Source organism: Nicotiana sylvestris, chromosome 8, assembly GCF_000393655.2.
Source record: "Nicotiana sylvestris chromosome 8, ASM39365v2, whole genome shotgun sequence".
NCBI classification, from domain to species: Eukaryota; Viridiplantae; Streptophyta; class Magnoliopsida; order Solanales; family Solanaceae; genus Nicotiana; species Nicotiana sylvestris.
The window spans coordinates 213476422-213490665 of record NC_091064.1 but is presented as its reverse complement, the minus strand read 5'-3'; positions in this window follow the sequence as shown (position 1 = coordinate 213490665).

The window sequence follows — 14244 nt, the reverse complement described above, 5'->3', positions numbered from 1 at the left end:
TTAAATTGAACATGTACCAGACTCCGGAACCAAAATACAGACTCGATACCAACAAGATCAAACATTAATAATTTCTTAAAAACCATTAAATTTTCAGACTTACAGTTTTTAATAGTTTACTCAATACGGACCCATCGGGACTGTCAAAACACAAGTCCGAGTCCATTTACTCAAAATATTGACCGAAGTCAACTAAATCAACTTGTAAAGGCAAAAATTATTATTTTCATCAACTTTCCACATAAAAGATTTCCGAAAACTTGCCCAACTGCATACGCAAATCGAGGAGGAATAAGATGAGGTTTTAAAGGCCTCGAAACTGGGTTCTAAAACACAAGATTACCTTTTAGGTCATCACATTCTCCATCTCTAAAATAGTTGTTCGTCCTCGAACAGACATAGAAAAGTACCTGAGCCATTGAAAAGGTGGGGGTATCTGCTTTGTATATTGGACTCGGACTCCTAGGAAGATACCTCAACAGGCTGACCTCTCCACTGCACTCGAACTAAGGGATAACTCTTCGATCTCAACTAGCAAACCTACCGGTCTAGAATGGCTATCGACTCCTCCTCATAGGTCAAATCCTTGTCCAACTGGACAATGCTGAAATCTAATACGTGGGATGGATCATCGTGATACTTCCGAAGCATGGGCACATGAAACACTAGATGCACCACTAATAAGCCTGGTGGCAACGCAAGTCTATAGGCCACCTCTTCCACTCGCTCAAGGATCTTAAAAGGCCTGATGTACCTAGGGCTCAACTTGCCCTTCTTTCCAAACCTTATTATACCCTTCATGGGTGATACCTGAAGCAACACCCTCTCTCCGACCATGAATGCCACATCACGAACCTTACGGTCGGCATAACTTTTCTGCCTGGACTGAGCTGTATGAAGCCTATCCTGAATGATCTTAACCTTATCCAAGGAATTCTGTACCAAATATGTACCTAATAATCGAGCCTCTCCAGGCTCAAACCATCCAGCAAGCGACCGACACCGTCTGCCATACAATGCCTCATAGGGGGCCATCTGAATGCTCGACTGGCAGCTGTTGTTGTAGGAAAACTTCACTAATGGGAAGAACTGATCTCAAGTACCTCCAAAGTCAATAACATAGGTACGGAGCATATCCTCCAAGATCTGAATAGTATGATCGGGTTATCCGCCTGTCTAAGGATGAAATGTTGTGCTCAACTCGACCCACGTACCCAATTCACGCTATATTGCCCTCTAGAAGTGCAAGGTAAACTGCGTACCTCAATCAGAAATGATAAACACGGGCACACCGTGAATACGAATGATCTCACGGATATAAATCTCTGCTAACCGCTCCGAAGAATAGGAAACTACAACATGACTAAAATGCGCTGACTTGGTCAGTCTATCCATAATAACCCAAACTGCATCGAACTTCCTCTGAGTCCGTGGGAGCCCAGCAACAAAATCCATAGTGATACGCTCTCACTGCCACTCAAGAATCTCTATCTTCTGAAGTAAACCACCAGGTCTCAAAAGCTCGTACTTAACTTGCTGACAATTTAGACATCGGGCTACATACACAACTTTATCCTTCTTCATCCTCCTCCACTAATAATGCTGCCGCAAGTCCTGATACATCTTAGCGGCGCCCGTATGAATAGGATACCGGGAAACTGTGGGCCTTCTCTAGAATCAAATCATGAAGTCCATCCACATTAAGTACACAAACACGACCATGCATCCTTAAAACTCCATCATCTCCAACCGTAACCTTCTTGGCATCACCGTGTCGTACAGTGTCCCTAAGGACAAGTAAATGAGGGTCATCATATTCTCACTCCCCGATGCGCTCAAACAAAGAAGACCGAGCGACTATGCAAGCTAAAACGCGACTGGGCTTAGGAACATCCAACCTCAAGAACTGATTGGCTAAGGCCTGAATATCTAATGCAAGCGGTCTCTCACCGATTGGAATGTACGCAAGGTTGCCCATTCTAGCTGATTTCCTCCTCAAAGCATTGGCCACCATATTGGCCTTCTCGGGATGATATAAGATAGTGATATCATAGTCTTTCAATATCTCCAACCACCTCATTTGCCTCAAATTGAGCTCATTTTGCTTGGACAATACTGCAAACTCTTATGATCCACGAACACCTCATACGACACGACACGACACGACATGACACGACACGACACGACATCCATGTGAACAATGGCTGCCAGCTCCAAGTCATGAACTAGATAACTCTTCTCGAGGTCTGAGCCCTGCAACACATCTGAAGAACACCAGTATTTTTCCTAAGTTTCAAATCACTCTGTAGCCTATCTGTAACTCACCCGAGCCCTCGGGGCTCCAAACCAAACATACACACAAGTCTTAAAACATCCTACAACTTGCTCGCGCGATTGAATTGCCAAAATAACACTTAGAACTGCGAATTGAGCACCAAATCACATGGGATTCTTAAGAACACTTTGAAATTTCTATTTTCTCAACCGGACGTCCGAATCACGTCAAACCAACTCCGTTTTTTCACCAAATTTCACAGACATGACATAAATATTAAATTGAACATGTACCAGACTCCGGAACCAAAATACAGACTCGATACCAACAAGATCAAACATTAATAATTTCTTAAAAACCATTAAATTTTCAGACTTACAGTTTTTAATAGTTTACTCAATACGGACCCATCGGGACTGTCAAAACACAAGTCCGGGTCCATTTACTCAAAATATTGACCGAAGTCAACTAAATCAACTTGTAAAGGCAAAAATTATTATTTTCATCAACTTTCCACATAAAAGATTTCCGAAAACTTGCCCAACTGCATACGCAAATCGAGGAGGAATAAGATGAGGTTTTAAAGGCCTCGAAACTGGGTTCTAAAACACAAGATTACCTTTTAGGTCATCACATTCTCCATCTCTAAAACAGTTGTTCGTCCTCGAACAGACATAGAAAAGTACCTGAGCCATTGAAAAGGTGGGGGTATCTGCTTTGTATATTGGACTCGGACTCCTAGGAAGATACCTCAATAGGCTGACCTCTCCACTGCACTCGAACTAAGGGATAACTCTTCAATCTCAACTAGCAAACCTACCGATCTAGAATGGCTATCGACTCCTCCTCATAGGTCAAATCCTTGTCCAACTGGACAATGCTGAAATCTAATACGTGGGATGGATCATCGTGATACTTCCGAAGCATGGGCACATGAAACACTAGATGCACCACTAATAAGCCTGGTGGAAATGCAAGTCTATAGGCCACCTCTTCCACTCGCTTAAGGATCTTAAAAGGCCTGATGTACCTAGGGCTTAACTTGCCCTTCTTTCCAAACCTTATTATACCCTTCATGGGTGATACCTGAAGCAACACCCTCTCTCCGACCATGAATCCCACATCACGAACCTTACGGTCGGCATAACTTTTCTGCCTGGACTGAGCTGTATGAAGCCTATCCTGAATGATCTTAACCTTATCCAAGGAATCCTGTACCAAATATGTACCTAATAATCGAGCCTCTCCAGGCTCAAACCATCCAGCAAGCGACCGATACCGTCTACCATACAATGCCTCATAGGGGGCCATCTGAATGCTCGACTGGCAGCTGTTGTTGTAGGAAAACTTCACTAATGGGAAAAACTGATCTCAAGTACCTCCAAAGTCAATAACATAGGTACAGAGCATATCCTCCAAGATCTGAATAGTATAATCGGGTTATCCGCCCGTCTAAGGATGAAATGTTGTGCTCAACTCGACCCGCGTACCCAATTCACGCTATATTGCCCTCTAGAAGTGCAAGGTAAACTGCGTACCTCAATCAGAAATGATAAACACGGGCACACCGTGAATACGAATGATCTCACGGATATAAATCTCTGCTAACCGCTCCGAAGAATAGGAAACTACAACATGACTAAAATGCGCTGACTTGGTCAGTCTATCCATAATAACCCAAACTGCATCGAACTTCCTCTGAGTCCGTGGGAGCCCAGCAACAAAATCCATAGTGATACGCTCTCACTGCCACTCAAGAATCTCTATCTTCTGAAGTAAACCACCAGGTCTCAAAAGCTCGTACTTAACTTGCTGACAATTTAGACATCGGGCTACATACACAACTTTATCCTTCTTCATCCTCCTCCACTAATAATGCTGCCGCAAGTCCTGATACATCTTAGCGGCGCCCGTATGAATAGGATACCGGGAAACTGTGGGCCTTCTCTAGAATCAAATCATGAAGTCCATCCACATTAAGTACACAAACACGACCATGCATCCTTAAAACTCCATCATCTCCAACCGTAACCTGCTTGGCATCACCGTGTCGTACTGTGTCCCTAAGGACAAGTAAATGAGGGTCATCATATTCTCACTCCCCGATGCGCTCAAACAAAGAAGACCGAGCGACTATGCAAGCTAAAACGCGACTGGGCTTAGGAACATCCAACCTCAAGAACTGATTGGCTAAGGCCTGAATATCTAATGCAAGCGGTCTCTCACCGATTGGAATGTACGCAAGGTTGCCCATTCTAGCTGACTTCCTCCTCAAAGCATTGGCCACCATATTGGCCTTCTCGGGATGATATAAGATAGTGATATCATAGTCTTTCAATATCTCCAACCACCTCATCTGCCTCAAATTGAGCTCATTTTGCTTGGACAATACTGCAAACTATTATGATCCGCGAACACCTCATACGACACGACACGACATCCATGTGAACAATGGCTGCCAGCTCCAAGTCATGAACTAGATAACTCTTCTCGAGGTCTGAGCCCTGCAACACATCTGAAGAACACCAGTATTTTTCCTAAGTTTCAAATCACTCTGTAGCCTATCTGTAACTCACCCGAGCCCTCGGGGCTCCAAACCAAACATACACACAAGTCTTAAAACATCCTACAACTTGCTCGCGCGATTGAATTGCCAAAATAACACTTAGAACTGCGAATTTAGCACCAAATCACATGGGATTCTTAAGAACACTTTGAAATTTCTATTTTCTCAACCGGACGTCCGAATCACGTCAAACCAACTCCGTTTTTCACCAAATTTCACAGACATGACATAAATATTAAATTGAACCTGTACCAGACTCCGGAACCAAAATACAGACTCGATACCAACAAGATCAAACATTAATAATTTCTTAAAAACCATTAAATTTTCAGACTTACAGTTTTTAATAGTTTACTCAATACGGACCCATCGGGACTGTCAAAACACAAGTCCGGGTCCATTTACTCAAAATATTGACCGAAGTCAACTAAATCAACTTGTAAAGGCAAAAATTATTATTTTCATCAACTTTCCACATAAAAGATTTCCGAAAACTTGCCCAACTGCATACGCAAATCGAGGAGGAATAAGATGAGGTTTTAAAGGCCTCGAAACTGGGTTCTAAAACACAAGATTACCTTTTAGGTCATCACATTCTCCATCTCTAAAATAGTTGTTCGTCCTCGAACAGACATAGAAAAGTACCTGAGCCATTGAAAAGGTGGGGGTATCTGCTTTGTATATTGGACTCGGACTCCTAGGAAGATACCTCAACAGGCTGACCTCTCCACTGCACTCGAACTAAGGGATAACTCTTCGATCTCAACTAGCAAACCTACCGGTCTAGAATGGCTATCGACTCCTCCTCATAGGTCAAATCCTTTTCCAACTGGACAATGCTGAAATCTAATACGTGGGATGGATCATCGTGATACTTCCGAAGCATGGGCACATGAAACACTAGATGCACCACTAATAAGCCTGGTGGCAACGCAAGTCTATAGGCCACCTCTTCCACTCGCTCAAGGATCTTAAAAGGCCTGATGTACCTAGGGCTCAACTTGCCCTTCTTTCCAAACCTTATTATACCCTTCATGGGTGATACCTGAAGCAACACCCTCTCTCCGACCATGAATGCCACATCACGAACCTTACAGTCGGCATAACTTTTCTGCCTGGACTGAGCTGTATGAAGCCTATCCTGAATGATCTTAACCTTATCCAAGGAATCCTGTACCAAATATGTACCTAATAATCGAGCCTCTCCAGGCTCAAACCATCCAGCAAGCGACCGACACTGTCTGCCATACAATGCCTCATAGGGGGCCATCTGAATGCTCGATTGGCAGCTGTTGTTGTAGGAAAACTTCACTAATGGGAAGAACTGATCTCAAGTACCTCCAAAGTCAATAACATAGGTACGGAGCATATCCTCCAAGATCTGAATAGTATGATCGGGTTATCCGCCCGTCTAAGGATGAAATGTTGTGCTCAACTCGACCCGCGTACCCAATTCACGCTATATTGCCCTCTAGAAGTGCAAGGTAAATTGCGTACCTCAATCAGAAATGATAAACACGGGCACACCGTGAATACGAATGATCTCACGGATATAAATCTCTGCTAACCGCTCCGAAGAATAGGAAACTACAACATGACTAAAATGTGCTGACTTGGTCAGTCTATCCATAATAACCCAAACTGCATCGAACTTCCTCTGAGTCCGTGGGAGCCCAACAACAAAATCCATAGTGATACGCTCTCACTGCCACTCAAGAATCTCTATCTTCTGAAGTAAACCACCAGGTCTCAAAAGCTCGTACTTAACTTGCTGACAATTTAGACATCGGGCTACATACACAACTTTATCCTTCTTCATCCTCCTCCACTAATAATGCTGCCGCAAGTCCTGATACATCTTAGCGGCGCCCGTATGATTAGGATACCGGGAAACTGTGGGCCTTCTCTAGAATCAAATCATGAAGTCCATCCACATTAAGTACACAAACACGACCATGCATCCTTAAAACTCCATCATCTCCAACCGTAACCTGCTTGGCATCACTGTGTAGTACTGTGTCCCTAAGGACAAGTAAATGAGGGTCATCATATTCTCACTCCCCGATGCGCTCAAACAAAGAAGACCGAGCGACTATGCAAGCTAAAACGCGACTGGGCTTAGTAACATCCAACCTCAAGAACTGATTGGCTAAGGCCTGAATATCTAATGCAAGCGGTCTCTCACCGATTGGAATGTACGCAAGGTTGCCCATTCTAGCTGACTTCCTCCTCAAAGCATTGGCCACCATATTGGCCTTCTCAGGATGATATAAGATAGTGATATCATAGTCTTTCAATATCTCCAACCACCTCATCTGCCTCAAATTGAGCTCATTTTGCTTGGACAATACTGCAAACTCTTATGATCCGCGAACACCTCATACGACACGACACGACACGACACGACACGACACGACATCCATGTGAACAATGGCTGCCAGCTCCAAGTCATAAACTAGATAACTCTTCTCGTGATCCTTTAGCTACCGTGAAGCATATACAATAACTTTGCCACTCTACATCAATACCCCACCAAGTTTAACGCGAGATATGTCACAATATACTGTATAAGTCCTTGAACCTGTGGGCAACACCAGCACCTGCGCCGTAGTCAAAGCTGTCTTGAGCTTCTGAAAGTTCGCCTCACACTCGTCTGACCATTTGAACAGGGCACCCTTCTGGGTAAACCTAGTCAACGAGGTTGCTATAGATGAAATCCCCTCCACAAACCGGCGGTAATAACCCGCCAATCCCAAGAAACTACGGATCTTTGTGGTTGAAGTAGGCCTATACAATTTCTGAACGGCCTCAATCTTATTAGGATCCACCTGAATACCCTCGACTAATACAACGTGCCCCAAGAAGGCAACTGAGTCCAACCAAAACTCGCATTTGGAAAACTTAGCATACAATTGGTTGTCTCTTAGAGTCTGAAGTATGATCTGAAGATGCTGCTCGTGCTCCTCTCGGCTGCGGGAGTAGATCAGTATATCATCAGTAAACACAATGATAAAGGAATCCAAGTAAGGCTTGAACACCTAGTTTTTCAAATCCATAAATGATGCTGGGGCATTTGTCAAGCCAAATGACATCACCAGGAACTCGTAATGCCCATATCGAATCTAAAAGCTGTCTTAGGGACATCGGATGCCCTAATCCACAACTGATGGTAGCCAAACCTCAAATCGATCTTTGAAAACACCTTGGCACCCTGAAGCTGATCAAATAAGTCATCAATCATCGGCAATGGATACTTGTTCTTGATACTGACTTTATTTAACTGTCGATAATCTATACACATCCTCATAAATCCATCCTTCTTCTTTAGAAATAACACAGGTGCACCCCAAGGCGAGACAATGGGTCTGCTAAAGCCCTTATCAAGCAAATCTTGCAACTGCTCCTTCAACTCATTCAACTCTACCAGGGCCATGCGGTATGGCGTAATAGAAATGGGTTGAGTGCTCGGAACCAAGTCAATACAGAAGTCAATATCCCTGTCGGGTGGCATCCCTGGAAGGTCTGCAGGAAATACCTCTGGAAACTCTCGAACAACTGGTACATAATCCATGGAAGGAACCTCCGCACTAGAATTGCGGACATAAGCCAAATAAGCTAGACAACCCTTCTCGACCATACATCGAGCCTTCAAATAAGAAATAACCCTGCTGATAGAATGACCAGGAGTCCCTCTCCACTCTAATCGAGGCAACCCCGGCAAGGCTAAGGTCAATGTCTTGGCGTGACAGTCCAATATACCATTATAAGGTGACAACCAATCCATCCCCAAAATGACATCGAAATCAACTATATCGAGAAGTAGGAAATCTACACGAGTCTCAAGACCCCTAATAATGACTACACACGAATAATAGACACGATCTACAATATTAGAATCACCCACAGGTATGTACACATAAAGGGGAGCACTCAAACAATCATGAGGCACAACCAAATATGAAGCAAAATAGGATGATACATACGAATAAATAGATCCCGGATCAAATAATACGGAGGCATACCTACTGCAAACTAAAACCGTACATGTGATAATCGCGTCAGATAACTCAGCCTCAGGCCTGGTTAGAAAAGCATAGCATCGGGTTTGGGCTCCACCACTCTGAACTACATCTCAAGGACGCGCCCTTTCTGGCTGGCCTCCACCTCTAGCGGCTTGACCTCCACCTCTAACTGTCTAACCCCTACCTCTAGCTAGCTGAGTGGGCGATGAAACACCCGGTACGGCAACCATGGCACGAGAACCCTGATTCTGAGAATTGCTCGATGCTCGATGCTTGAGGTCAATACCTAGCAATGTGCCTCGGATCGCCACAAGTATAACAAAATTTCGGCTGATGTGGATGATGACCCTGAAACTAACCTTGGAGGCCTGAGTAACCACTCTGAAAACTCTGGAGCGGAGGTATACTGATAGGAGCTGGTGGTGCACTATAGGCTAGCTGATCAGAATACTGCATATGAGATTCACAGCCACCTGAAGCATCGTAAGAAGCCTGAAGTGCTGAATAAAACGGCCTGGGGGATGGCCTCTGCCAAAAGTACCCCGGCATCCAGATAAGACCCTGCTAAATACACCGGAGTGATGAGGCCTCTTGTCAGACCCCTGACCACTCCCCTGAGCTAAAACCATCTCAACTCGCCTGGCAACATTGGTTGCATCCTAAAAAGAAATCTCACTCCTAGTCTCCTTAGCCATCTACAATCTGATAGGCTGAGAAAGTCCCTCAATAAACCTCCTCATCCTCTATCTCTCTCAGTGGGAAGTATGAGAAGAGCATGACGGGACAAGTCAACAAATTGAGTCTTGTACTGAGTGACAGTCATAGAACCCTATTGTAGACGCTCGAACTGCCTCCGGTAGTCCTCTCTCTAAGTGACAGGAAGATAATTATCAAGAAGTAGTCGAGAGAAATGGTCCTAAGTAAGATCCGGCGACCCAGCTGGTCTAGCCAACACATAATCCTCTACCATTTCTTGGTGGAACCTGACAGATGAAATGCAGCAAAGTCGATCACATTGGTCTCCACTATCCCTATGTTACGTAGCACCTCATGAAAACTGTCTAGATAGTCCTGGGGATCCTCTAGAGATGTACCGCCATAGTGAACTGGGAAAAGCTTGGTAAACCTATCCAATCTCCACAAAAACTCAGAAGGCATAGCTGTGCCGTCACCGGTCTGCACTGCAATACTCGGCAGAATTTCCCCAACTGGCTAAGCTGTTGGAGCCTAAAACTAAGGAGCCATATGCTCCGGAGTGTGGGTAGCGAGATTCTGGGCTCCTCCTCTAGCCCGAGAGATGGCTGGTGCAATAGGAAATGTGTCGGTCTGAGCAACAATCTCCATAAGGCCCACTAGACGGACCAAAGTATCCTGAAGCACTGGGTAGCCATGAACCCCTCCGGAACCTGAGCTGATCCGGTAGGAATAGTCTGGGATGGAACCTTATCGTTAAACTCCACTTGAGGCTTTGTTACTGGTGCTTCTGCTCGAGCTCTGGGCTGAGCTCTGCCCCTACCTCGACCTCTAGCACGGCCTCGGCCTCTGCCCCTTGCAAGAGCTGCTACTGGGGCTCTAGCTATTGCTCAGCTAAAGAAGCGGTACGTGTTCTCGCCATCTGCGAAAGAACAAGAGTAGAGAGTTCAATTAGTATTGAGAGAACAAAACCGCACGAAAGAGAAGAATAGAAGTGAAATTGTTCCTAAACTCTGTAGCCTCTGGGGAATAAGCACAAACGTCTCTATATCGATCCCTCAGACTCTACTAAGCTTGTTCATAAATTGTGAGACCTAGGCAACTTAGTGCTCTGATACCAACTTATCACGATCCGAATTTTCGACCCTCAATACCGTGATGGCGCCTAACTTTTCAAATGCTAGGTAAGTCAATAGCTACAGATTTATTACGCTAACCCTTAACCAATTCAGTAAATTACAGTAATTAAACCAAAACAGATTAAAGGAGTGCAGAATTTTATAATAACGCAAGGACTTATACACAACTATCCAGAATTTGGTGTCACAATTCACGAACATCTAAGAGTTACTACAAATACTGGCTGAAAGAAAATACAACTGTTTTCGAATTAAAAGAAATAGAAACTGAAATAACTAGAAGGGAACTCCAGGTTCTGCGAACGCCGGCAGATCTGCCTTGGGTCTCCTGCAAGATTGAAGGCAACAGCTCAACTCGGGTCAACACGATCAAGTACCGAAATCTGCATAGAAAGTGTAGAGTGCAGGATCAGTACAACCAACCCCTTGTACTGGTAAGTGTCGTGCCTAACCTCGGCGAAGTACTGACGAGGCTAGGACAAGAAACATACATAAACCTATGTAGTTAAGCAATATACATGCACAATAACAACTAAAAGAAGATAAATAGGTAATAACGGGAGGGGAAGCTGTTACACCCCGTAAGTTTAACAACCTTGATACCGTTATACATATACACTTGATATGATATTTTGAGTGGAATATTTTTATAAAGAAAAATATGGTTTAAAAAATATAATTTTATATAGTTATCAATATTACTACTTACGAATATGTTTTAAATTATACACATAATATGAGAAAAGTTTATGAGATTTTCTTTATTGTAAAGATATAAATTATTTTTTCTCACAAGAAAAGAAGGTTATCTTTTTTACCATTTTAAGAATTAAGCGTACAAAATTTTTTACTCTTTATATAAGATTAGGAAAATTAGAAGTTAAGAAAATATGTGCCTTTTTTTAACCTGGATATTTTAATAAAATAATAATAAATGTATTAATTTTATATGGTACCACATGACCACGATAGTAAAGTATATTATAGTAAGGCGTACAAAGCGTATTAAAAGTGAGTAGTATTTTAAGTAATTTGAGATAATTTTTAATTACGCAGGTAATTTATTAATTATCGGATAACGGGTTATTACCTAATTAAATAATTCAATGATTTGGATAATTTGACCCCCACCCCCCACGTGGCAGCCATATAAGATTAGTTAAGATGACTCTTAAAGTCATATTAGTATATGGCAAAGTCTTTGTCTTCCATTTAATAAAGAAGAGTCAAAAGATGGTGTAATAAGAATGTAGTGACTCCTATGTCCATGGTTCTGGTGCCATTAGTAAGGGTATTTATGGGTGGTAAATAAATATTTGAAAAAATAAAAAGAACGGATGTCTATTACCAGTCATGTGATCTAAGCTTCCTAAATAAAAATGAAGAGCTTTTGAGGCATGTATTTGAGTTATTGGAATTGGATAGAATCGGGAGGTTTCTAAAGTAAGGATGATGTTTGATCATTTAAAGGAGAAGGATGATGCAACATGGAGTGCAATGATCAAGGTTTATTAAAGGAAATGATATGAGTTAGAGGCGCTGGATTTGTTTCAACGAATGCAAGTTGTAGGATTTCGGCCAAATTTCCTGTGACGACCCGACCCGTCGTCTCATGAGTTACCGCCCCGTTTTCCCCATTTCCTATTTCTTTATGCTCCATTATCAGTGTTGGGTGTGAACGAGTTGATTCGGAAAGGTTTTGAAAGGAATTGAGACACTTAGTCTCTTTTAAGAAGGCTTAAGTTGAAAAAGTCAACCGGACGTTGACTTATGAGTTAGAGGGCTCGGATGTGAATTCTGACGGTTCGTTTAGCTCCGGGAGATGATTTGTGACTTAGGAGTGTGATCAGAAGTAATTTTGGAGGTCCGGTGTAGATTTAGGCTTGAATTGGCGAAGTTAGTATTTTGGCGAATTCCGGTTGATAGGTGAGATTTTGATCCGAGGGTCAGAATGGAATTCCGAGAATTTTTGTAGCTTCGTTATGTCATTTTTGATGTGTGTACAAAATTTCAGGTCATTCGGACGTGGTTTGGTTGGGTTTTTTATCGAATGTGTGTTTTGGAAGTTTTAAAAGAACTTAGGCTTGAATTCGATGTAATTCGATGATTTTAGTGTTAGTTGAGGTGTTTTGATGATTGGAGCAAGTTTGGATGATGTTTTAAGATATGTTGACATATTTGGTTAGAGTCCCGAGGGGCTCGGGTGAGTTTCGGAATGGTTTCGGGCCATTTTTATGCCAATTTAACTTGCTGGATTTTTGACAGCAAGGTTCGAAAATTTAAATGCGAGGAGCATAATTTGGAAGCTTATATCTAGAAATATATATGGAATCGAAAAATGTATAAAACATGAAAGTTATAGCCCTTGTATTATAGTTTTCATAAAGTTAAATCATTCATCATTTGGATATTTGTACAGAAAGTTATAATCGATTGAATAAGGACAGGTAAAGCTGGTTTGAAATTTCCCAGAAATTTCTGATGCGAGGAAGCTAATTTGGAAGCTTATATCTCGAAATATATATGGAATAGGAAAACATATAAAACATGAAAGTTGTAGCTCTTGTACTCTAGTTTCCAGAAATGTAAATCATTCATCATTTGGATATTTGTACAGAAAGATATAATCGATTGAATAAGCGCTAGTAAAGCTGTTTTGAAATTTCCCAGAAATTTCTGATGCGAAGAGGCTAATTTGGAAGCTTATATCTCGAAATATATATGGAATAGAAAAATGTATATAACATGAAAGTTGTAGCTCTTGTATTCTAGTTTCCATAAATTTAAACCATTTGTCATTAGGACATTGGTACAGAAAGTGATGATCGGTTGAATATGGCTGGTAAAGCTGTCTCTGGTGGACTTTTGGTTTTGGGATTTTTGGAGCTCGGTTCTTGGGAGATTTTGAGGTGTTCTTCACGATTTCAACTCAAGTAAGTGTCCTATACTTGAAAGTGTTTATATGACATAAATCCATGGTTATTTTCATCGTTTAATTCGGATTTAAATGGAAGAAATCAAGATTTATGCAAAATCTTCCAAAAATGAAAAATTAAGATTTGGAGGTCAATTTGTTGTCGGAATTTGATAATTTCGGTATGGTTGAACTCGTATCGGAATGGGTTGCCGGATTTTATAAGTTTCGCCGGATTCCGAGACGCGGGCCCCACGGGCGAATTTTGAGTGCAATTTCGGATTTTTAATGGAAAGTGTAGAATTCCATATGGAATTAATTCCTATAATTTTTATTGATTGAATCGAATTATTGTGGCTAGATTTGAGGCATTCGGAGGTCGATTTGAGAGGAAAAGGCATTGTGGAGTAGTATTTTGCTCGAGTTTTTGCTAATTTCGATAATTTTGGTATTTTTCGATTGTTTTGATTGGGCTTTGTCCCTTATCATATAATGACATATTCGTTATGATTTTGGATAGATTCGACGTACGTGGAGGCCAATTCGAGGGGCAAAGGCGTCGCGAGCTAAAGAAGTAGCTGGTTCAAGGTGAGTAATTGATGTAAATGATGTCCTGAGGGTTTGAAACCCCGGAA